The sequence below is a fragment of the Lonchura striata genome, chromosome 6 (genome assembly GCF_050655825.1).
Source record: "Lonchura striata isolate lonStrDom1 chromosome 6, ASM5065582v1, whole genome shotgun sequence".
NCBI classification, from domain to species: Eukaryota; Metazoa; Chordata; class Aves; order Passeriformes; family Estrildidae; genus Lonchura; species Lonchura striata.
This window is the reverse complement of record NC_140708.1, coordinates 30,172,887-30,199,904: the sequence shown is the minus strand read 5'-3', so window position 1 is coordinate 30,199,904 and position 27,018 is coordinate 30,172,887. Positions and strand designations below refer to the sequence as shown.

General features: G+C 39.7%; 1 long non-coding RNA gene across 1 annotated transcript; it reads left to right on the top strand.

The window, feature by feature from the left end:
• The first annotated feature begins 1,336 nt into the window (after nucleotides 1–1,336).
• Nucleotides 1,337–18,920, top strand: LOC146767068 (uncharacterized). Its single transcript, XR_014956167.1, has 2 exons — nucleotides 1,337–3,422; nucleotides 17,353–18,920. It is a non-coding gene; the product is annotated as an uncharacterized LOC146767068 (long non-coding RNA).
• The last annotated feature ends 8,098 nt before the right edge of the window (nucleotides 18,921–27,018 follow it).

The window sequence follows — 27,018 nt, the reverse complement described above, 5'->3', positions numbered from 1 at the left end:
TTTTCTTCTCCTTTCAATAGGAAGATGAAAGATGGCAGAGGAATTGGAAGAATTTTAAGAGAAAAAATACATACTGTATCTTTCTTCTTACTGCCATAAAAGAAAAGAAAATATTATACTTTCCCAGGGGAATAATCTAGAGAATATCTGAATGAATTAATAGCTAATACATTTCACAGTTTCCATGCTGGAACATAATTTGAAATTACAAGCACTCTGTGTAAAAAAGTTACTGTTTTTCAATCTCCCCAATTAATAGTGCTTTGAGAAAGCATAAATGCATATGAAAGAATATATGGAAATAAATAGAGCTATGAAGTTCCAACTTATCACAATTTTCTGACCACAGCAAAGAGTAATATTTTTCTCTTTTATTTTTTTTGATGTGTTTCTCCAAAAATAAACAAGGTCTTCATGTTTGATTAGAGAATGAAGGGAAATGAGATCAGATGGGAAGTACTACAATGGCAATGCTCTATTTCAAGTTTATGAAATGCTGCTGTTCAGCTCAAATTAATGGCAGTGTTTGTAGCATGGGGGAGGATCAACCCATGGTCTTCTCTAGCCCTGAAAACTTCAGAGTTCAGGTACAGCTAACATGACTGTCAGGACCTGTGTGAAAGCAGGTGCTTTTAAATCAAAAAGTCAACCATTTTCCATTCCTGACCAGGAAAATTATGTGTCGGATAAACTACCCTGTTGCAAACACCTACGACTGCCCTGACACTCAACTGGAGACAAATCATTATGAGGAAAATGGTGTTTTCTGTTACCTGTTTGACCTAATGGCCACTTCAAACTCTGGAGTTATTGTTGTAAATCCTTACTTTACTGTGTACGTGCAAGCAGCACCTGCCTTTCCTTGGTGTAGAAAGAGCAGCTCCTGCTCCCAGCTGTGCTGCCTGCTGGCCTTTCCACTCCAGGCACAGGTAATGGCGGTCCACTTGCCCCCATGGCACAAAATCTCTTCCTTTGTATTTAAAACATATGTTTACCCTCCTGCAGCTTTCTGAATTATCAGATATCCAGTGGAGAATGTTACTAGGTGGAGAATCCTTTTCCTTCCTGGCACAGATGGAAATGACAATGTGCTGCCTTGGAGGTTTGCATTGGGGTGTAACAGGCTGTGCAACTGAATCCCCTTCTTCTGAAAAGAGGGTCAGTTCCTAACAGTTTTCAGGGTGTGTGTATTTCACTTTGAGAACATCAAACATCTTCATAGCCACCAGTTATAAATGAGCCTTCACCTTCCCAAGTAGGAGTGTCCTGCCGTGGAGCCATTCTTGCTCCTGCCTTCTACATAACCAGTTTCAAGTTTCCTCTGAGTAAGAGGAACTTGGTTCCTCTTACTCAGAACAGGAGCTCAGAACAGGGATGTTAATAGCTGGCTGCTCCTCAGGATATCTTTGATCTGCATCTAATTATCATTTTTAAAGTGTTTTCCAGTTCTCAGAAGAGAAGGCCTTGATGCTCCCCAGCAGAGAGCTATTGCCCCATGCTGGGACACAGCTGGCAGGATGCCCTGCTCCAAAGAGATTTCTTCATGTTTTTTTTAAGATAATTAGCTGATCTGGTACCTAGTGTGCTTCCTAATTCTTATCTAACGTGACAAATTTCCAAGTGCACACACTTGTGTGAATGCACAGCTCTAGTAAGAACATGTCCTGAGGGCTGGAGCCACGGTGAGCGTGTGGCCATGGCCAGAAATGGTACCAAGAGAATAGTAAAATTCTCCTAAAAAAAGGTGTCACTGTTCTGCCTAGGGGTGGGAAAGGCATAACCATGACCCAGGCAAGGAATGGTGGAAGCTGATATTTTTTCCTTTAACATCATCTTGGATATACAAATGTTGTGAAGGCAGTAGGTGAAGGTCCCAGCCCTGGCTGAAGAAGGCTGTCACTCCACGCCTGGCCACGCTGAGCTGTGGAGTGAGAGCCACAATTCAGCTGGAATTTAAAAGCAGCTGTTGCACCAGGGTTTGTTTAAAGCTGTTTTTCTCTGGGAAGTCATTATTTGAAATAAATCTTGTTCATTAAATAGACACATTTGAGTAGTTACATAATGCAACATTGGGTTTTTTAAACTATAAAAGCATGCAATATTCAAAAGCTTAATCTGGATAGAAAAATAAGTATATAATTTTAAATGGACCAGTTATATATCTGAAAAATACATTGTTTTTCTAATCCAAGCCTTCGAAGTTTATTTTTCACTGTTGGATACTCTTAAAAAAAGGCAAAAAATCCACAGAAAACCCTTGCCTCTTTCAGTACTTCAGACCAAGCTCCTCGAAGTAGATGCTTCTCTGTTTAATAAGGATATGTTTATTTTAAAATATAGAGTCTTCTTTTTATATATTTATTAATTTGCATTTTCAGAACCAACTGCCTTCTGCATGGAGGCATTAATATGAAAGTAAGGCTATCTAAGCTCAGAGATAATGAATGAAAAAAACCCAGTCTAAAAATAATGACCAGAAATCTATGGAATTTGAGTAAAGAAGAAACATTTTAATAATATTAGCATTATACTGATAAAACTTGACTCTCTCTAGTTTGATGTACCATTACATGTCCTGACTCAGAGCAAATTCTCAACAGTAATAGGAGATTGAATGTAATCATGGTTTATGTGTTTACCTTGGGGATTTGCTATAATCAGCTATAGCCACCAAAAAATGATTGAAAGGCAAAAAAGCAGATGAAAATATAAAACTTTATTTATTAATATTGCTTTGTGGTTTAAGCTGTTATGGTTCACATCTTCTTGATACATGGATTGAAATGCTTATTTTTAATTAAAGATGGAGTTTCATGTACCCTGATTTTGTGGTGCAAATGCTCAGAGTTGGTGGTGTTTGATGCAGCCAGGTAATATGAATTTGGATTATAAAGGTTATTTCATGTCACTCACTTGCACTGAAGGCTGCCTTGTATTCCTGTTACAGCAGGGTGAATCAGTGTCTCACACTCTTCTCCCCACACCATATTGCCAGGGCTGTGATTTTAGGTGGAACATGGCAAATTTAAGTGACGTGCCTGAGATCAGAGCAAATGTCTGTTGCAGTGGAGGAGCTCAATGCAGAACTGCCAAACTTCTTTTTAAGTTTCCTCTTGGTTGGATTCCCCATCCCACTGGAGCTACCTTCCATTAGTGGCACAACGTATTATGTCTCGAGCAATACACTCGTGGTTGTGTACTCCAGTAAAGTGTGACTATTATCTGGCAGAAAGCTTATGATCAGTGCATGTAAGCAGAGCCCAGAAGGATTGCTTCTATTTTCAGCTGTGCTACCACTGCCTCTGATCCATGACAAGGTCGCCCGAGTCAATGAAATCCCTGGCTGCTTGTCTCCAATAATTAAGCAGTAAAACTTTTAAATGTGCACCCCAAATTGGGAGGTCACTGTGATGATTGTCTGTGTAAGTACTTTTGTGGGGAGAAAATACCAGATCCTAAAGGGCACTTTAGTCCAGCAAAAAAAGTCTAATCAAAACTGAGAGCTGGCAGCTTAAAGTTGGGCATGTCTAAATGAGAGTCATGATAAAGATTTTGAACACTGAAACAGAGTGTTTGTTTATATAAAAATGTTTAGAAATTATGAAAGGGATAGATTCTGCAGATCTGGAAATCCTTTGAAGACCAAAATATCTTTCCAGGCAGAATTATCTTAACTGAGAGCTGGTTAGTGGGCTCAGTACAAGAACAACTCCATTTTTCTGTCTATGTTTGTGGTGGTCTAATAGCTATGCTGACTTTGGCACAGGGTTTTACTGTCACTTCGGATGTTTTTCTACTTAATGCATGGACTTCTGAAGAAAAAACATGATTGTCTTTGATGAACGGCTTCTTGGAATAACAGTTGTGACTGGTAGTATATTAGTTGTTATTATTGATCCCAACAATCTGTAATACTTCTATGAAGTGCAAAATGAGTAGAATCATTGGCTTCAGATTTCTTCTGAACTGTAAAGTGACAGTTTTTCTCTCATCACATCACCAGTTGTCAGTCATTTATTTGTTTCCTGGTAGTTGCTTTTTTCCTTCAATAATCCCTTTATAATATACTTCTAAGATACTCACTGATTTTATGTCTTCCCTAATCATTTCATATAATAGTCTCTGTGTGATTTTCACTTGTAGGCCTTGTCAAAGAGGAGAAGAGTTTTAAAGAATTTTAAATCAGGAAAGGCAATGATTTGTAAAAGTTTGGTTAGAGGTTTGCCTTTATTTGTATAGAGCAGCAGCATAAAATGACTCAGAAGAAGAGGACCTGATTTGTAGAATGATGAACTGGGGAGAATCACTTAGAAAAAAAAAAAATGGACATGGATAAATAGTGTGTGCAAAAAGACAAATTTAATTAGGAAAAACAACACTTTGGTTCAGGAATTTTAGTAAACAATAATTTCTGTAATTACTTTATCTTTTAATTTTAAGCATTTGAAGACTTTCACTGTTAATGTTTTTTGTCATTCTCAGCTATTTGCCACTCAGCAACATGACAGTTTTATAAATGTTCTGGCACCCCATGAAATATTAGCTAACAGGAAAAGACATGTTTTTTTAAGATAATATGGGAATTCAACAGCACCTAGAGAAGAACTAACATAATTCGTCATCTTTTAAGACAGCTGAAGATCTCAATCAGCCACCTGTTACTTTGAAAATTATCATTAGGCATAAACAGGGGCAATTTGCAGCTTTTAAAGTTCATTTTCAAGCTTTTACTCACAGTTAATATTAATTCACTCTCAGTAAGTCATGAATACCAAGAAATTCTGAAAGTATCAGCTCTTAGTTCTCTTTGAGTTTCTTCTTCTGTACCTGAGAGGACAATCTCCATTAAAATAGCTTAATTGGATTAACAATGGGGAAAGTTGTCTTACCTGGGCTTTCATCCTGTCTGTAGAAATATTTGAGAAGTCTGACCAGCTTCATTTGAAATTCATAGATGAACCCATTACCTCAGGTAGACCAGGGGAAAATAACATAGTTATAGTGAAGAAAAGAGTGGACAACATCTTCCCAGGATCCTCTAAATATTGCACCTTAGCTGGGAAATGCTTAGTTTTCATCAAACCTGAGAAAAGTCTAAGGGATTTTATTACCATATGGCAGAAGTGTATCAGGATTGTTCTGGGCCAAGTCTTCTCTCACTCAGGATAACTTCCTGAGTCTGGCCAAGTTTTGAAAGATTAACACAAGATTAGGAAGTCAAGAAGTCACTAAATTAATATAGAAGTATAGGAAGAGGAAAGGAATCACTACAGGGCACTAGAAAATATTCTGGTTTTAGGGTGTTTGGTTTAACTTGCTACGCATTTTTTTTTTTTTAAGGACCAATGCAGCATTTTTTTGTTGCAGAGAAAGAGGTGGGACAGTCATGCAGTATTGGAATTGCATACAAAATTCAAACCATTTACAGAATCTGTTCTTATGACTAGTTTCTTTGTAACTGGTCAGAGATATAAATAACATTTTTGCCATAATTCCTTTATGATGGGTCTTTTGTGGGAGGAGAGTATAATAGGGCCAAAAAAGCCCAGGCACACAGACACACATACTGAAAGATAAAAGCACTAGCTTTTTTTGAAATAAAGGCCTGGCCAAAAAAAAAAAAAAAATCTAACTAAACATTAAATTTTATGTTCCAAATGATTTCTTTAAAAATCTATAACAGGCAATAAAATTAAAATCCTTCAGTTAAATAATTTTAAAATCAAAATGTTCCAATCCAGAAATATCTGAACGGAATTGTGTGAAATTATCATGACTTTCTATTAGAGTTTATATAGATCAGATTTTGTTAGGATTGCCAAGTCTTTTTACGACCATTTTGCTGCTTAATAATAGCCTTTTTAAAAGGGTAATTAGGGAACTGTAAAATGGGGATTTTTAAAGGGCAATAGTCATTGCAGGAAATTCTTGGCCTGACATAAATAATAATCAGTCAGTACAGAAAACAAATGAGCGAACAGCACTGATGGGGCAAGAAGTAGTGTAATATAAAGTAGATAGATTGAATAGATATACTTTGTGATGAGTTATTCTACAGAACTCAACAGTTACACAAATTAGAATTAAAGGCCTGGAGGAGTAAGGATTTATTTAAAGAAGCAGGATGCCATTTAACCAAAAAAATTGAAACAAAAAAACCTCCAACCTAAGTAATTAAGTCCAAGGGAGAAAAATTTGTAAATTCAGGACGGTTTTGAAAAATGAAACAAATTCACAAAGGTCTCTCAAACCACTGCCTGAACCTGACTTTCACTGCACATGTAAATAAAATAATTTTGAAAAGGAGGAGTTCCCAGGGGATGAGAAGGGTCATACTATGTCATTTAGGAGCCATAACAGCCTTGTTAATATGCAAAGCCATAGGAGCTGTGACATTCTGCTTTATGGGTATCACTGGAGGGACTGCTCCAGAGACAGCTCCAGCCTCAAGCAAAGCAGGCAGAGGCCTGGTGTAGCAGAAGACAGATTAAAAAATGGCTGTCCCCTCTTCTGCATACATTAAAACCCCACAGCCCAGGTTAGAGGTGCCAAGGGAAAAGTTGGGTTGTGCTGATAGTCTTCCCTTCTGAGAGAAAAGCACAGAAAAAAGTACTTTTCCTTCAAAATATGATTGGCCATCATTATGGAAGCAGCATCTTCAGTTCCTCACTCCTGCCTTGTGGCTGAAGCATCCCAGTCCTGGCTTGCTCATTCCCACAAGTGAGGTTTTGGCTAAGTTTTTGAGAAACACTGAAGATCTCATGCATGTTTAATTTTAGCAGCTACTTCCCACACTCTTTCTGCTTCCAGAGCTGGATGTGACATTCCTCTCTCGGGGCCTCTCCACCTGTCCTCAGCCAAGGGTGGCAGAGCAGTGCCAAAGCCAAAGGGGGGGAGCTGCTGCTCCATCCCCAGGGCACAGCCGAGTGCTCAGCCCTGCCTGTCCCTGTCAGGGTTGTGCTCAGTGACAGTGTGGCCACGCAGCAGCTCGGCTGCCACTCTGCTCCCTCTGCTTTTCCCACCTGCCCTTCCAAAATCAGCAGGGGCAGCTTCATTCTGTGCATCTCTGCTGTGGTGATATGTCACTAGGGAAGGATACAGTCTTGAATAATGGTTGATTCAGATAATCCATCACTGCCTTGGCTGGTTCTTCATCCTCCACAAGTCTTCAAACTAGATTATTTGATTTAAACCTTGGTCCAGATGTGGAAATCAAAACCAGCTGGTGCAAATGCCTACAATTAAGTGCCATAACCCCACAACCCATTCCTTATTATAGGTATCTTCCTCATGATACAGTACTGACAAAAAAGGAAGCTGGAAATGGAAGTGCTGGTAATTCTAATAAAGTGTCACTGAGGATGAAAGGGAGGCCAGAGAACCATTTTGTTGCAATTTCAGTAGAGAATTCTGAAGTGACAGGAAAAACCAATTTATGTTAGGCAATACAAGAGTTTAGAGCAGATGGCAAATAGACTGTATCACTCTCACAGGGAAAGGCCTGCTTTGCTGGTTTTTTTTGTTTGTTTGGGGTTGGTTTTTTTTTTTTTCTTTTTTTTACTTCATTGGTTCCAGGTGGCCATGTGCAATGGGAAAGCTGAAAAAAGGACAATGAAAAAATGATGACCTGCATAACACACTGGCTACTCCTCATACTCTTGGAGATAGAGTTTATTACCCACTATGTCTGACATTTATTGCTGCTGCCTGCTTCTAAGATTCAGCACCATGTTCTTCTATTCGTAGCATAAAAAACTGATGTTTTTCCTTTCATTTCTCATCACTTGCTTCTCATAATAAATCTCTCCTTCCTGACCTTTTTTTGAAAAGAATTTCAGGAAGTCCTGTACTCAACAGGTTTACAAGCCATAATGCTTTTAATTATTTACTGGGGAGAAGAGGAAGAAAGGAGGAGGGTGAGGACCTTCCAAGTGAAATTTTGTAGACAAGAATATAGTCATAAAATGTGGACATGCAGATTTTATCTTTCAGTATATTCCAGAAAATATTAAGTCATGAATGGCTATTGCTTTTATAAAAGGGAAGTGTCAGTTTTCCCTTAATATTTATGTGGGTATATTACTATTTCCTTTTATATCACCTTTTTTATTTGGAAGGCTCATAAGGTGCTTTATGTACTCACTCAAAGGCAATATGTATATAATATTTCACTCATTATGAGATGCACTTCTGGTGTGAGAGATGTGGCCAGTGTTTCATAGTCCACAGTGAAGATAAAGCTCAAAGCCACACAGTGAAGAGTTTGCAAAGTTATCATTCCAAAGAGGTGCAGCACCAGGAAAGGTTATGGCATTCAGCTGGAGCATTCAGGTGCTCTCTGTTGCTATTCCCATCAAACAGCAACTCTCTCCCCCACACAGTGTAACTCCATCCTGTAGTAAAACTTCAGATAATCACAGAGCTGGAAGGTTTTCCAAGGATCACCTTGCTGAAAGAAGGGTCAGGACCTAAATCAGTCCTGGATGGTGTCAAAATAATCTTTTCCTGAGGATTCACAACCATTGGGACTTGTTCCACTTTCTTTGGCATCCACCTAATCTTCTACACCATGCAGGGATTTTCAGGCAAATGGAACCATCAGAGTCAGCAAGCAAGAGGATGTTTGGCACCAGACTCCTAGTGCAGGAAAAAATAAACTTGTAAACAGCAAAGGTCATGCACCCAGCTTTCCTCTGACTTAAACAATCCTGCCTTTCTCTGGCACTGACTTCCCCAGGGCACTGCTTCACTAAATCCTTCCCATCAAAATTCCAAGCATTCTCAGGAGCATGTGGTAACGTTTTATAATTCATAATGTGGATTTATCTCTACTCTCCTGTTTAATTTAACCTTTTGAAATAAACATAAAGGAAAACAATGATGTGCCAGGAAGAAGACATTATTAAGAGGTACTGTCTGTAATTGACTCAGTGGGACCTTTCAAGCACTTTGGAAAGAATAAAAAGGAAGACATAGTGGGCACTTAAAACTCTCAGGGTTACAATCTTCATGAGTTAATAATCTAGCCAAACATCAAAGATTAGCTCTGATACAAGGCATTTTTAAAATATGTGTGTAAATTTTAGATATATTAAATTACTTTGAAAATTATAACTGTTATATGGGCACTCCATTTCCTAAGATGCAGGGACTTCACCTGTGGCAAGGAGTTATTCTGCTTGGAGGGGGTGTGTGAATAGTGGCAGAATAAGAGTCAAGTACTGGACAATTTTTTTCAACTCAAGGGTCAAGTCCCCAGGCATAAATAAGGGTATTTTCCTGTAATTTGAAGACTATGATGGTCTGAAATATCAAAACCAGGTCAATTTAGGTAACTCCTGATTCCCACAGAATCAGAAGAGCTCTGCCAATTTTACACCCTCTAAAGGGAAAAGCCTCATATAAATTTTTCTTTTGTTTACATTGAAGAAATCCTGCAAATAAATGGTGCCTGTCAATGTAAATGAGTAATTATTTTGCTGAGGGGTTATATGTTGCCCTTTGGTGTAAATCAGAGTAGGGCTTAACCCCTTTAGACAGCTTTAAAAATAAATGAACCAACCTTTCATCTAAAGCTGCACAGCAAATCCGTTCTTTCATTATTCAGTCTTCTCTTACAAAGAGAAAAAGCAGAAGCATTAATGAGCTAGTCAAATATTCAAACGTTGCCAAGAGAGAAGGGATTCTTCAGTCATCATGAGCTCAACCTGATAAATTCTTTTTAATTAGTGTATATGCTAACATTGTATAAAGCAGCCATGAATCAGAGACCCCACAAAGTAAAAGTGAAGAAGAAATACATCATGAGCAAGAGGAATTGGAGCCCAAAGTATTTCCATTCTGGCTTTCAGAGAGCAGAGAATTCATGCTTATTAATTGGTTAAGTCCATCACTAATAAGCTCTCAGCTCTGCTCAGTCTGTTCCCCAGCACTTCACACAATGTCTCTGCAGTAATATGCTGATAGAAGGGGCATTTTCTGCTAGCTGATAAAAGAGCAGCAAAATGAGAAAATTGAAAGGGAGGAGTATAATAAATGTATTTTTCTTCTAATTCTGGGTGGCAATTCTCAGCTGCTCAGTTAAAGGATTGACTCTGTGGAGGGATTTCTCCATGGAGACCTTGTTCTTGCCTCCAGGAACATGTTGGTGCCTTTGGAACTGTCAGACACTGAGGCAGTGGGCTACCATTGGAGTGTCTGGTTGCTGGATAATCCCAGATTTCTCATGTCAGCACTGAGTATACTGACACCCTTGACACCTTTTGGCTAATTGCTCCTTGACTCGGCTTCCCAGTCAGCCCAAGAGACCTCATTGGAAGCAGAAATATCAAACAGTGACTGAAAATAAAAAGCATTCACAAAAAAAGGCTTAAATTTGCTGTTTTGTTATTTTAAAGATTAAGAACTGTATACCTTTGGATGAATTTGATCACTAATTTGGTTATTTTAAATATTATTTTGTTATTTTAAATATTAAGACCTGTATGCCTTTGGATGAATTTGATCACTAATTTGGGGCCCTTTCAAATTTTCCCTGCTGTTAAGGTGAATCATTTTTTGAAAGGGTGATTTCATAAAGTAAAAATTTTTTTAAAATTCTATGCAGAAGACAGTCATGAAAACAATGTTCATAATAAAACTGTGAGCTGGCAACATTGAAAATCCTGCTGTACTTCATTGTGAGAGACAACCTGGCAAAAGAGGCAGATTTTTGGATGTTGTAAATTGATGTAGCCCTTCTGCTTTTGCAAAAAATACACAAGGTAAACTATGTCCTTCTCTGGCATGTGAATCTCTGTAAAGACCATAAGAAGTGATGAGAGCAGCCCACAGTGACTGGAAAGGTCATTTCATTTAGAATAAAACTCTGTCTCAAGCAGTGACACATCAGCTCTGTTGATGCAGCCAATCTCTCACCCAAGTTTAAAATCATCAATAAATCTTTTCCAGAATAATTAATGTGCTTGGCAACTCTTGCTTCTCTTTTAAGAAATCCAGCTGTAACATAAAGATATTACTATTCTACACGTAGGTGGTAGCTTCTATCAGAGTTGGAAAAAGCAGTTTCCAACATTTAATTTTACTGAGCTTCACTAATATTCTTGCTGAGCTGTTAGAGTATTTTGCTGTTAGGCCTGGAAGAATATGTGAAAGGAGCTTTTGATGTGTTTGCCATATTTTAAAATAGTTTCCTTAGGATATAATCACATTCTGTTGGTGTCTTGCTCCCTGCCATCTGTTACATCATCATAATACTGTAACATGTTTAGCAACCCTGGGTTTTAGAAGCTTGACTGACAAGGTTTGTGATCTTAGAGGCTGAGACTGAGAAAAGGGGTCTTCATAATGCCTCAACACGGATGTGTTAGGAGAGATAGGTTCCAGCACTGTGATGAAGTTGGTGTTGACAGACACTAAACACGCTCAGATTTTTCCATATAAGATGGGGCATTGTCTGATGAAAGTAGATGAAAGCTTATATTTCCTAAATCTGAGAAGAAACCACACAGAAAATTGGTGATATGGATTCTTCTGGAGTTAAAACAATGCATTTGTTGTCAGTTTTCCATCAGTCAGGATAAAGCAGGACTCAAACCTCTGCAGGCAGACAGCTCACAGGGCACAGCTCTTAGCAGAGATGGCACATGGACCACCTTCTGCTTATGAAGAATAGTTAAGCAGCTCATCAGAATCTGCATTCAAATCATACTCTAAGTGGAAGCTTCTCCTTTGGAAGCAGAGGAGTTGTGCATAGAATTTCCTTTTATATGAGGCCCAGATCTGTGCTGACCATCAGGGACAGGGGTGATGAGATTTTTGTGAATGCCAAAAGCACACCAGGATATCAGAGCATGGCATGTGGGTTCATGTTTGGCTTTCTGTTTTCTTCCTTAGTAAGTTAAGCACACAGAGGAAGAAAACAAAAAGCAGAGGGAAGCTTGGAGACAGGCAAGAAGATAGAAAACACGTGAGTGAAGACACGAGTGTGTTAGACTGTAAGGGAAAATCACTCAGGGATTTGAGACATGGAAGGGCTAGAAAGGCTCTTCTGGTGCTGGGAAAGTAAGGAGCAAACCAGGGGTCCAGATGAGTAATTTACAGTGATACCATGGCAGCACACAAAGGATACTGGCTCTTTGGAGCCTCCAGCTCTGCATCTGGGCATCAGGAGGAAAATCTAGAGAATAAGAACTGTGGGTCTGAAGCAGTGGCTGGTAAAGTGACCTCCAGGAGTGCAGCAATGGAATAAGAGGGAATTTTAGATTATGTCAATGAAAGTGTTTGACAACCATAAAGTCTCAGAAAGAGGGGTATCAAGTAGAGTAATCGTTCACATTAACAATGATGCTTTTAATCCATCTCTATCCCACTGGTTTTAAACCCTGGTTTAAAAAAATAAAATAGAAGAGGTGAAGAGTGCTTTTTCCTGGAATCTAAATTATCTGGGATAATCTGCATTAAGGGGGCATGGAATGGCTCATAAAAGGAAAGTATAACAGATATTGCTCAGTTAGTGAATTATATAGTGCTCCCTTGCAATATGAAGGATTCATAAAGAGAATGATTAGGGGCACTGGACAGAAACCATAGGAGAGATTATCTTTACAGCTCTCATGCTTTAGAAACCTGATATGATGCTTCTCACAGATGGAAATGTCCTTTTTTTTGGATACCCTGCTAGCTTCAAACTCTGTAAGAAAAAGTCAAGTTGATTCATGTTTGGAAAACTGGATAAGAAATGTGTGTCTGCTCTCATTCTAAAGCTTTTTCCATGATGGTAATAAAGTGGGCTATAAAGAAAACATAAATGCAATTTATGTTCATTACATGTAAAGAGGGATGAGTTCAAATGGTAATCCAGCCATGTATCATCACGTTGCAGAAGAGTAAATGGCATCCATTATGGACTGTGACTCTGTCCAAGGCACTGACACCTCACTGTGCCTGAGAAATCAGTGAGCAAAGGTAATTTTTTTTTAGCTCATACCTTCCCATTGACTAAGAAATCTTTTCCCCTCATAGTTATGTTCTATTATACTCCTGTAGTGACACTTTAGATTAACAGTCCAGGTAATTAATATGGAATCCAAGTGAAAATACTATAGAAGCACTTGTGACATTCACATTAATAATGGAGGGGTTCATCAAAATTAATGTTATTACAGTAAATACCAAGAAAATTAACTGTGATTGGCTCATTATTTTAAATTGTGCTCTCATCTGCAACTGACTCCTCTAGATGGCTGTATGGAATAGGTGTGGTGATGATTCAGGACTTGGAACCAGAATGCAAATAAACTGTGATCAGCCTTAGAGAAAGTCTTTTATCATATCTTGGGTGCACTTTGCTATAAGGCAGATAAGACTTGGAAGTCTCCTTTCCTCACTTCCCTATCCAGTATATCTGGGATATTTTGGAAGAACCGTAACAGATCTTTTCTTTATCAGTAAATAAGAGGAGGTTCCAGTGTAAGTCTCTCTTTGTGTGCAGTGCCATAGTTGCATTAGGAGACAATTTCTACATCAACCAGCTTGGAGTCTAAATTCATGTGGTGATAGTGCATAAGAAGGAAAATTAATATAAAGAGTGATTATCACATGGACTGACTCAACAGAGCCACTTGGAAAAACAGACCTTATATTCAAGTCTTTTGTGTTGTTATCCAGTATACTGCCACTTTGAAAATACAGTTCATCACTATGACAAATGCATAGATAATATCTTTCTGGAGAGAAGTACTATTCCATCTCATTCTTTTTGAATGTCTAACATAGAAAACTTGTATCTGCTCATTTTAAAGAGACTGAAGCAAAGCAACTCAGTTTTATCCAAATAAAATAATAATAAATAATAGTAAAATAATAATAATAATAATAATAATAATAATAATAATCATCATCATCATCATCATCATCATCATCATCATCATCATCAATCAATCATTGAGGCAAATGGATAAAATCAGGTGTCCCAAAAGTGAGACGTTTGGGAAAGTGAGAGAATAAAAAGAGTTTCAACTCCAAAAGCATAATGAAATATGAAAGCGTGCAGAAAGAAATACATGTTGCAGCAGCAACACAACTGTGTAGAATTAGGAATGCCCAGATTTGTATTTAGCAATATTCTGTTTGTTGTTTTCCACCTCTCATTTTCATGATGAGTAAAAGAATGTATTAGATAAACAGTCACATGAAGTAAATATTTGTAATTTTAGTTAACTGGGAAACTTATTTTTGGTATGTTACAGAAATTAAAATGACAGGAGGGTTGGAATTAGATGATCTTCAAGGTCTTTTCCTACCCTAGCCATTCTGTGTTTCTGTGTAGGAAATTAAACACTTGGTGTAGATAAAAGTAATAGTAATTAAATAGGAAAAAACAAGCAAATGGAGGAAATAACTACCTATGTACTTATTGAAGACATTACAGAAATTACCTGCAGTGCTTCCTCATCAGGTTGGCAGCTTTGTTGTCAAAAGGAAAAAGCCAAAGGCTAAGGTACACCCCAATTTATTGACACCATCAGGAATTTCAGTGGAGCTGTTCTGATTTATGCCATTTTGAGACCTCACTGAGAAGCTGGGGTGTTGGGAACAGTTTGCATAAACTGAAAATCCACAGCAGTTTGATTCAGTGATGTCTGTGTTCTTTCTCAGGTGAGGATTTTTCCCAGATACCCCTGAGGTGTCATTAGTCCTCTCCCCATTGACACATGCTGAAAAGTACCTCCAATCTGCATATAAATGATGCAGAAAAAAAATAATAGAAAGAAATCATAGTCGCTCCTGAATTAACTTTGAGTTTCATTTTAACATTCAGATCTAACAAAACGCCTCTCTTTGTAAGGAAGTTTGCTCTTTTTCTTGTTTTAAATTACATTTTTTCAAAGAGAGAAATGAGTTTTCTGCTTCTGTTGAAGATGAAGCAGAGATGAGAAAATGAACTGCCTAGCCCTTTAGGAGGATACCTTACATTTGAAAATACCATTCTGAATAGAAGCTGGGAATTTTTACACACGCATTTATCATAGAGGCCATGAAAGCAGCACCCTCCATTCCTGTCTGGAGAGAAGGAATGAGCTATCCCAGCAATGATATTGCTGCAATTTGCAACTAAACATAGGGGAATTTGGAAGTTTATTACCATGGTCCATTTCAAAGACAAATATTTCTTCTCTAAAGCCTGCTCTGGAACAGGAGTATCTGTGTCACTTAGGTGGCAGAGGGATCCTTCATTTTGTCTGTTGGCACTATGCTTGTTTTGCATCTTTAGTGGAACCAGCAAAACTGACCAAGGAAATCATTAAGGTTAAATTTGTGCTTCTTCAATGACTGTTCTGCAGGAAAACATTTACAGGTCTGAAGACGGGAAGATGAAATTGTAGTAGATGGGGCTATTGACTGGTTGTAGTAGTTTTGGTAACAAAAAATCCCCAACACTTCAAACCTCTTTTTAGCTTCATCTATTGATTAAATTATATTTTTTTAAAAGATTCAGAAACCATGTAACAGGGAAAGCAGGAAAATTCTGGTTCTCTATTCTGATTAAAAGATGCCTCTTCCTCTAATAATCCAGGGGGAAAAGGATTTTTGAGGAGGAAAATAAAAGTTTTTATTAAACAATTCTTCAATAAATAATAACTATCTTCTACACCTGTGTAGACACATGTTTGTAAAAGAGAAAATGTGAAAAGAAATCTGCAAAAGATAGCTCAGGTGGCCAGGAGGATTATTAATATCAGAAGTCTCTTTATATGTTGGTATCATGCAAATTGTGATGCTTGCAGCATTGTAAAGCATCAAGCCAAATGAGTGAATTACAGGGAAACAGAGACAGGAGAGATGCAACTTGTTCCTTAAAAAAAACTTTCAAAGATGCATAAGGACAGTGTGCTAAATCACTAAGATTATTCTGCTGACAGAATAATCAGCTGAATTATTCTGATTTCCAATATTTGGTCCTTAAAATTAGGAAAGTGGCACTGTGACAGTCTTTTTTCTTTACAAAGTGCAAGTTTTTAGTGAGCCTAAAGCTGCCTCCTGTGAGTCTGCCCTAAGCATCTCCAGCGATGGGTTCGGGTTCCTTATGGGTTGAGCCCATAAGCAATTATGTCAGAATTGGTACAGTTCCCTGCAAAGGCACAAGGATGAGCCACTTGAAAAGATCAACATTTTTTTGCTGCTGACCATGTGCTTAAAATGTTTTTTTCTGGGGAGGGAGGCAAGGCAGTCACCTCCTGTCCTGCTGATCCAGTGATCAGAACGATCCACGTGTGATGGAGGCCAGGCAAGGAAAATAACCCAGACAGACAAATCACACACCAGGGGTAGCTGTGCCTCTGCAGGCTGCCAGGTGAGGTCAGCACCAGGACCTGTGTCCCTTTCCCCCAAACATTCCATCCTGATTCACTGGGAGGAGAATTGACACATTCTGAGGTTTTTACCACCCTATGAGCCCAGCCTCAGCAGCACAGCCCTTTAGGGTTTGCCTTCACAGAATCACATAGAGCAGAAGAAAATAATTACATATACTTTCTCATTTTCAAAGCAAAATATTAGGATAAAATCTCATCTTTCTTTCTTCCATCCTCTTCAGGTCCAAAGATGATGGGGGTGAAGTATCAATTTATCTAAATCCCTCAACTACAGCACAATTAATTTGAACTGAACAAGAGAGATTTTTCCTGTGATTTTGTATTACAGTCAACCTAAGTATGAAAGGAAACAGTGTAAGGAGAATCCACAATGTGATGAAAGTTAATATTCTAGAAGATAATGAGATGTAAATTACTAGTTGGAACAATACCTACAGGCTCAACTCTTCGTACTATTTTTTTTTAGCCAAAGATAGGGGTATTTTTATGTATTAATAATTTTCAGTTCTTGAGCTCTTTATAAAAGAGATCAGAAACAAAATGCCTTTGCTTTTCAAAGGAAGAAACAGAACCCAAAAGAGATATGCAGAACTCCTTAGCAAACCAGATACTCATCATAATACCACAGATTTCCCGAGTTTCCTTTTAAGTTCTGAAGTATGATGGTTTTGGGTGTTCAGCATGGAGAACAAAAGGCTCTGGGGAGACCTAAGAACCTCTTTCACACCTGAAGGGGCTCAGGAGAGCTGGAAAGATACTTTGGACAGGGGTCTGGACAAAGCAAGGAGGAAGGGCTTGACACTGAGGGTTAGATGGGATATTGGGAAGAAATTGTTCCCTGTAAGGGTGGGGAGGCCTCAGCACAGGTTGCCCAGAGAATCCATTTCAAAAAACCTTTTCAATAATTTAAAAAAATGGATTCAGAAAAACAATTTTTAAAAAGGTTGCTTTTTTTTTTTTTTTTTTTTTTTTCCAGGGGAAGATGAGAGAACACAAAAGCATTGAAGTTAAGCACAACATTTTACAGGTGCTGGAAGACGAGATCTGTACATTTATCATCCCTTCAGAATCCATATTTCAGGATATTTTAGGCAAGGAAACACCTTGAGAAAAATTAAGCAGTGTTTGGGAAGAGCTGGTGTCAGTCCAGGATTCAGATGCAAATAAAATGCAGGAAACAGTCTCTCATGTTTGTTGTTTGCTGACTCCAAAGGCCAGTCCTGATGGAATTTGCTACATCTATCAGTCATTTACTCCTGTTGTGCCCTTCATATTTATACTAAAATAACACAAGACAATAAATGAGGCTAGTGTGCCATAAAATCATAGTAAACCCAGTGAAACCAGAGTCATTCAATTTATGCCATTTATGTGGATGATTTACCAGCCATCCCACTCCCCACATCCTTTACAGAGAAAAAGGCAACCATCAGTCAAAGTGAGACACATTCTGTTAGCAAAAACAGTCAAACCAAACCCCTCCTCTGATGAGAGCATGGCCACAGAGAGAGGTTGGCCACATCTTTTCCAATCAGGCCTCTCTGAATTATCAAAATTTCTGTGCTTGCAAAGGCCAGTTTGGCTTGCCATAGAAAGCTATTTTGAAGATGACTGATATATTAATTCCCTTTCAAAAATTAAAATTCAAAGCATGATAGTGCCAGAGGTGAGTTTTGATTTGAAAACATTATCTGTCCTCTCAGTCTTCACTACTCATCTTTTATATTTCTGATTGTAGTCTTACAAGATCATCAATACACTATCCTTGGCCATCTGTAAGAGGCCGTCTGAAGACCCTCACTCATTTGCCTGCCGATTGCCACGAGCAGGATTTCCCTTCCCCCTCTGCAGTTCCGGCTTGGAGAAGGCAACAGTGCAGGTGTAGCCGCTGTACCATTACATGCTGTTCCCAACGAGGACCGGCAAGAACTTGGCAAGGAGTTGGCAAGGACTTGGCGAAGACCCAGCGTGGACCCAGCACAGAGCGGCCTACTGCAATTCCTGCTTCACTCTCCACCTTTAAGCCAAATGAACTGTTGGGGTAACTCTGGTGGTCTCTCACTGAAGACCCCTCATCTGCCTCGCTACCACCGTGACAGACGGAGATCAAGAACCCTCTCCCCAAGGACTGCGACTGAGATTCCTACCACAAACAGTGGGCGAAGGGAGAGAATGACCTGACCTGTTCTTCTCCAGTAACTTCAATGGACTTATCCCTTATTGTGTTTGTTCAGCCTAGATGATGTTCTGTAAATACACTTGTTCCCCCACAGCAATTTCAATAGACTCTCATTGTTCTGCCTGCTCCCCCCTTTTCCCTCTGTGGACTATAACTGGACCCCTGGGATAGGTAGAACTTCGGAGACTCTCCCCAACACAACAAGACGGATCCACATCGTCCGGACCAGTGAGGACTCCGCCTGTGTTGGTAGCTATTCCCATCCCCCCTTCTCTCTCTCTCTCTATCCTTTTTATTTCTTTTCTGAACCCACTATCGCATTTATTGTTTTGGCCCTTAATAAAGGTGCATTTGTTGTGATTAAACTGCTGATTGTCTTTTGCACTTTGGGATCGGCTAACGAACCATCACGACACCCCGCTATAAGCGGATCGTGACACCATCACATCAAATACTGTTTAACCCTACATTTTTCTCTTTAAGCATGACAAACTTTCCTATATTTAGCAGTACAACCATGAATCCCAGCAGAATCAGCACAACTCAGTTATCCCAGATGTGGATATTCCATTTCAACCCCAAAATCAGTCAGAAAACAAATAAACTATCCAAATAGAAGCATGCTACACTTTCATATGCACACTCATCATGCAAAGGTCATTTCCTCCAGTTTAAGTCCCAAAAAACACAGACACAGGATGTTTCCATAGAACTGTTGCTGTTTTCACCTCATCTTTTCTCTGTACTTTTCAAGTCCTTCTCACATCAAAAGAGCCTCATGTTAGGCTCAGCCTGCCTGCTCCTCTCCACTGAAAGTTCACTCATTTTTCATCAATGATAACTGTTTTTTTGATATTGCATCTTAAAAATGTAGCTTTGTACTTTCTTTTCCAATGCCCCTTGTGCTAGGGTACAATCTCATAACACCTGCAAATAAGTCACTGTGTCTTCTTCCCTCAAATTATTATTTGAAAAACTGCACTCGCATTAAAAACCTAAATGATGGAGTTATAACTGGGATGGAGTTGTAGCACATAACAGAACATGAATATAAAAGTCATCTTAAATGAGCTGATTTGGAAAATAAATTGAGGGAGACATGCACAGGAATAATGAACTGCAAAAGCTGCAAAATAAGGAACACTTGCAACCTTCTGCAGAAAAGAAACTTGATTTATGTAAACGATAAATATCAATATGTATGAAGGGCACTCAGCTGTGGAGATACAGGTATGTATCACTTCAGTGTAGTTGTTAAAAATACAACTGGAATATATCCAGTTGAACACCACAGTTTAAAAACCAGGGAAAACTGGAGAAACTCTACAAATGAAAAGGGGCTCATCAGAGATCTAAAATATAGGAAAGGCTGGAATAACTGGGATTAGTAGGGAAGACTGAGGACAGCATTTCATCCTTCAAATGTGCCTAAGAGGCTGCTGCAGAGAGGTGAATTAGTGTTCACTAGGCATGAGGAAAAGCTGCCTGGCAGGAAGTTTAGCTAAGCACTGGGAGAGACTGAAGCTTTTGGCTGGTTAGGTATTAAACAGCAAACACCTCCCAGAACTGGCACTGACGTGTGTGAGCTGATGGGCAAAATGGGATCAGCTCTATTTACTGTAACACCTATTTCTGAAGAAACCCCAAATGGAGGGTGAAGAGATCCTTTAACCAAGTCACTGAGATATCTCTTGGTAATAAAAAGAGCATATTCCCTCAAGTGCCTCCATAACAGCACTCCATTTCTGGGCCACAACAGAGCTGCAGGGGGACATTCCCTGGCACCTGGGAACTCACCATCCCCTGGAACATGGTACTGCATGTACACAACTATTTCAGTGGTCTGGCAACTAAAATCTCATCTGCCTTTTATGCTGGAGTGTTTAAGTTATAACCTGTTAAACCAATGTTTGCAGGAACACCAAGTTGTCACACAACACTCCTGCAGGAACTGGAATCAAACACTCCCATTTCCCCACTAAAACCAAGGAAATTCTGACATTGAGCATGTGAGGGAACAGAAGGCCAGATTCTGTAATTAACTACTCACATCTAAAAATATGGCAGAGCTCCAAGTTGCATGTTTTCTTGTTTCAGCACTCTCACATGATTATCTGCTCTAGGATGAATCTTCAGTCCAACATTTGCATCTCCCTGGAAGTACCCAGAGCTGAGCACTGACTGCTCTTCCACCTCCACCTCCTCCTCCTTCTCTTCCCCCAGCTTTTCTCATTTGTGCTGGGATCAGCTGCAGTCACATTAAATATCCACCTCTGCTTCCCATAGAAGCAGCTCCCTGCCAACTTCCACAGCCAAGCAGGAAACAGCAGTGACTCATTTACTTTCACCTTTTAAATGGTCCTGGGTTAATCCTGGCTCTTATCTTGGAGGTTTAAGGAAATAAGAACTTGGGCTGACAGACCAAACTGTGCTTTAAAATGTTCATGTGATAGCAGAGCCTTGTTGCCTGGAGAAAATTAAAATACCCAGTTATAGCAGCAGCAGGCCCATTGCAGAGTTTAGGGTGTTCACCCACCTAAACCATCTTTTAGTGTCAGACACAGCTTTACGTAACAGGCCACAAATAAATCTTGTAGCTAAAATGATGAAATTTGGTAATTTCCTTGTCATTTCAAAAGATGGGGGGGAAGAGGCAGTATTTGCTGAAATAAATACTTTTCTTCTGAATTGTTAACTACATGAAAGCATATATTAATTTTCCTTACTGGTCCAGACACTATGGCAGGAAAACTAACACAGGTATGTGGAAAATAAAAAACCTCAATGTTTATTATGTCCTGAAGTCTGATTAAAAGACAGAAAAACACCTGTACACCCGTAGGCATTACCCATTTCAGGTCAAAGTTGTGGTGGCTATTATGACCTTTATTTTTTTAATTACTTTTGGGTGATCTTTAAAGGTCCACATATCTCTGTCTTCTCTAAGTCTCTGCTAGCCTGGGTGTGTGGGTCAGTGGTAAGTTTGGACTCAATGAGTAGTGGCCTCTCTTCTCATCTCTGCTGACACCCTGCATGGAATTTCCTTGACTTCCTGCCTGGAACATGTTATTGGTGTTATTTACTCCTGTCTGCTTTGGCACAGAGAGTCAGCAGCAGAGCTGGTACAGGGATTTACTGTGAATTTCAGAGCATGAGGTCAAGCTGAGCTGTGGCCCTGAGATGCAGCTGATCCTTTTCTCCTCTCCCCTTCCCCTGTCCCGGCAGCCACTTGGGGTCCAGAGAGGAGGGTAGGTCAGAAGCTGGAGGCCATGTCTAGGCAAAGCTTCTTATCCTTCAACTTTTTTGGTTTTTTTCCCAGAAGGTATCTTTTGGATATGTCTTCTGATAATATTTGTTTTCCCATCCATGTGAAAAGCACTTTGACCTCAGCTGTGGCCTGCTGACACAAATCAGACACAGAGACAGAGCCCAGCCCCTTGGTGCACACAGAGCTCTGCTGCTGCCACGGTGCCTCTGCCTGCATCAATTCATCATCTGCCCAACTCCAGCTCAGAACAGCCAGAGCTGCTGATATCCTCTGGTTCTGCCTGTGGCTGTGTTTCTGCAGGCTGTGATCAACTCAGATCACACACAGCAGAGGTCAGGAGGCAGAGCAGTAAACCCTCCCAAAGCCCAGGGGTGCTGCAGGTGTCAGCAGTGACAAGCCAGTGGATGGCCCCTGTGCCTCAGCAGGATGCAGAGGAGAGCTGTACTGTCAATATGTCTCTGATAAGAACAAAAAAACACCCCTTGCTGCTACGAAATATTGCAAACCCCACGTGCTTACTTTCCAAAGAGCTATGGAGGTGGTGGAGGATCTGGAACACAAGTCTGGTGAGGAGGGGCTGGAGAGCTGGGGGTGCTTAGCCTCGAGTAAAGGAGGTGCAGGAGGGATCTTATCACTTCCTACAACTCCCTGAAAGAAGGTTTCTGACAGGTGGGGTTCAGTCTCTTCTCCCAGGTAGCAAGTGAGACCTCAAGGTAAAATGGCTTCAGTTGTTTCAGGGGGGGTTAAGATTGGATATTTGGAAACATGTCTTCACAGAAAGCACTGGAACAGGATTCTCAGAGAAGTGGTTAAATCACCATCCTGGAGGTGATTTAACCACTTTAAAGATTTAACCACTTCAACATTTAAATATGTGTAGGCATGACACTTAGGGAGGTGGTTCAGTGATTAGACTCAATCTCAGAGGTCTGTTCTTACCTAAAGAATTCTATCAGTTTATATCTCCCACCCATATTCACCAGCTTGCTTTTTCCTAGATGATTCTATAAGGAGGAGAGACTTTATGTGATGTGACTGTGGTTCAGAGAGGGAGGTTGGAGCCCTCTGTTCTACCTCATGCCTCAGATCAGGAAAAAAATTATCCCTTCCTGCAGAATTATCACATATAAAGCCAGCTTTTTCCTGATTGCTTCCAAAGCTACAATTCCAAACCTCAGAATCTAAACATTTAGGCAGCTGACTCAGAGGCTAAAAAGAGCAGTTGTTGGAAGGTTTCCCTATGATGGAAAAGGAGCAGGGATGATTCCTCCCAGCTGGGATCTGGGACATTAATAAGTCTTTGGAGGGAGCAGTTTCTTGCACTTCACCATGGTTCTGCAGATGCAGCAACTCAATACTTCCAAAGGTTCAGATGTTCCATCTAGATTTTTAAAATTTATTTATTTAATTTAAAAAAAATTAGAAAGGAGTAAAGTGAAAAACTTCTGCTACCACAAGAAAGGGACAGCTTAGGGCTGCTCCCCATTTCAGGGAACAGATTAGAAACACCAACTAAACAAATGCATTTCCCATAGAAATGTGAAATGAGGGCACTTCTACATGCACAGGGTTGGCTTTTGCTCTCTAAAATACTTCAGAATCATAGAAGGCTCAAACTACAGACACTGCAGCCTGGCTTCCCTACCTTACTGCAGCAGCTAACAGCTCCCAGGTCTTATTTTTCATTAACCTGCCATCCTGCCTCAGTATGTGTCATCTATCTGTTGCACAAGAAGGAGGGTTTCCTAATAAATTCGCATTTCTTGTCACTTTTGTGTCTCTGGAAAGGGAAATCCACAACCTGCAAGCCAGCAGCTCCATCCTGCATCCCATCAAATGCCTTCTGAGCCTCTGTTACCTTGAGTGCTATCCCAGGGAAAGAGCATCCCTGAAAGGGGAGCCTGGATTTACATAAGCATAGAGAAACTTAACATTTTGGCTCACATCCTTCAAAAGTGGCAAATCATTGATTTTCCTAGACTATTAACTCAGAGTTTAGCCTGTGGTGGTCAGCTGAGCCTGCTCTCACCTGAAATTTGCCAAGGGTAGGCAATGTACTTAAGGGCACAAATACATCTGGTGTGGTTCTGAATATCTTGGACCAAAGATATTTGATTTAGCTCAAAACAGCAGTGCTGAAATTCAGCTGTCTGCACACATATACAGAGGTGTCTTTTAAAGACTATTATCTCATAATTTTCTAAAATTATTTTCCAAAGGATTCATTTGACTGGTGATATGCAGTATAAGACAAGGACCCATGAAGGCTCATCAGAATTCTTTCTATCAAATCTATGAAACTGCCTGAGGAAGAAGTGTTAAGCAAGAGATAAGAAACAAAACTTGCCAAAGTTTGAGATTAGACGTGCAAACATCATTCTGACATTGCATTTTAGTGGCATAATTCACCACAGGAAAAAAAGAAGCTATGAAAGGGGAGATATCAGAAATATCAGAAACTGAGCTCATTGGAAATTAATATAGAAGGCAGCAATGTTATATGTGTGTGTGTGTGTGTGTGTGTGTGTGTGTGTGTGTGTGTGTGTGTTTAAATCCATGACAAGGTTACTTGGGAAATTGTCCCTCTTGTTCAGTCCCTGCTCTCCCTGTACTATTGTTTTTTGCATCAATATGAAGTGGGGCAGAGCACTCGAATTTGTTCCCGCTTGGAATTAATTTAGGTAGCCTTATTGCTTAGGGAGTAGCAAGCATTGCATTTCAAATTGTCCTCAGTGGCAAACCCCTGCATTAAAGTAATCACAGAGGAGCTTGAACTAAACAAGGAAAATTAAGAGGAAAAGCCGTAAATCTTCTTTATATGAAGGGTTTACATGATGCTCAAACAATGTTGTACACAAAATTTTAATGAGAAAAATCATGTTCCTGTTGTAAAGCAGCCGCACAAATATTCAAGCAAGTAAGAAAATTACTTTCCCAACTCTAGGATTAGTTTCTGATAAACAAAGATTTCTACAAGTGTTGAATTCCCCTTTTCTGCCTGTGGAATTTGGGCAAAGAATCTGAGGGTCAGACAACTCACAGATATCAGAACAGCTCTGCTGACTCTGAAAGTTTAATTTTCACCATCTGAAACTGTAATAGGAAAAAAAATCACTTTATAGAGTGAATGCCAACTGGCAGCAGATGACTGGGTGTGCATGAGAGAGGGTGACTAAACGATTTTGCTGTTCATCCACTGTAGTCTACTGTTCTGCATGGTGACAATTTAGCTTAGGAAAACAGTGGGCAAAAAGGAGACTCCAAAAAAGGTTTCCCAAAAATAAGTGGTTTCCAAAGGAGGAAGTGAGACTGGGAAAAAGAAGGTGAAGATCCTGTTGGTAAAAAGGTGTTCAGTTGTGGGGAACACCATGGAGATCAGGGAGATAAATGCTGAGGGACAGTCAGTGGCCAGGGCTGGTAATGCCAGCCCCCAGTGGGGAGGGAAGTTGAGACCTGGTGAATGCAGTGCATGGGGACAGTGAGTGTAGGTGTGAGATAATCAAGTTTTAATTTTAAAAGCTCTGATATGATTTGTTCTTAAGTAAATGCTAATATCTAGACATACAGCAGCCAGTGGTTTATCTGTCTCATCCATGTCAAAGACCCCATCCCTTCACAATTTAATTGTGCTTATATAGCTTAGATAACTTGTTTTACTTCCAGAGCATCCCACTCCCTGTGAAAAGGATAAGCTTAACTGATAATGCAGCTCACAGCACAATGTTGAACTACACAGTCAATCAGAAACACACCAGTTAAGTCTTTTTCTTTCCTTGTGTGTCCTCTTCGGGTGGTTTCACGCTGATGCAATTCATTGAAAATCAAAATAAGTATAACCCTACACAGGGAAAATTACATTTGAAGGTTTCCCAGAGACTCAGTGGTGACCAGCACTGATAGATTACTTTATCAACCTTGAAAGAAATATTCAGCACTGTTTTGGCAGCTTTGTCATTCAAGTGGCAGGAAGAATTCAGTTTTCCGTTCAGCAGGTGCTAATGCAGTTATATCAAACCCTAAGCATGGGAGAAAATTATCTGTACATATGTGCACATTGCTCCTAACCTTCCCCCCACCTCTTCAAGGCTCAGCAGCAGAAAGGATCTGACCTGAGATGTCACAGCCAAGTTGTTGGTGCATGCCCTATAAATATGTGCCAGATGATTGCATCTTTCCCTCAGGCAGAAGGATGGATAGAAAATATTGGGTCCTCGCTTGCTAACAAACTTAGTAAGTTTCTCTCTCCAAGCACCAAATCTGCTGCTTTGTAGCTTTTGTGAGGCTTTTCACAGCCTTTCTTCAGTACTGCTGAAGATGTGACTTTAGGCTCAGAACTTTGGTACTACTGGGAAGACCTCAAATTTCTTTAGGAGGAACAAGAACCAAACCTCTTACCAGAGAAAATAACACCTAAATGAGGAACATCTGTTCTTTTCAGCATTAGCCCTTCATTTGTCAAGAAAATAGAAGCTTGTTGGAGAAGAGAAATCTTTCCTTGCAGATAAAGGGATGTCTTTTTGAATGAGATACCAGCAGATCCTTATTAAATGAGCCCCAGCCATTTGGGAGTTTGGGTCATGAGTGGTGAAATTTATTATCACTTTTGAAGGCCCCTTTGAAATTCTCTCACCTTAGCTCCAATAGTGAGGGAACATTGCTGTTCATGTATGATTATTTTGAAGTGAGCTAAGAGAAGTTTTAACTTTCTTCAGTCTGTAGGGTAGCAGCTGAACCACCTAAGCAGCGAGAAGCAGAGGATCCACCTGGGATCTGAGTGGCTGAGATGGCCAGGTGAGAACAGGAGAAATTAGAACCTTCCCAAGAGAAGTTGCTCCTTGCTGTGAGCCATGGAACAAGTCTTTTAGATGCAGAGGAGGAAAAAAAGGCATTTCTAACAAACTGAAAAGAAATAACTTGAAAAATCTGATTTCTACAGCAAAGTGAAGAAATCTCTACTTCACTATAGCAACTGTAGGGCTGGGTCCTGGAACCAGGGTTATCTGATGCCTGAAAGTTTCTGATAGTAATTCAGTATTGATCACAGAAATAACAGAGGACAAAGGAACCCTCCAGCTGAGAGACACAGAGCAATGCTCAAGTTTAAATGCTGCTATTTCCCATGGAGTTTTGATAGCCTGAGCAAAACCCCTTCATTACCTTTTCTTGTTGCTGACTTATTTCTGAAGGCCCCACTC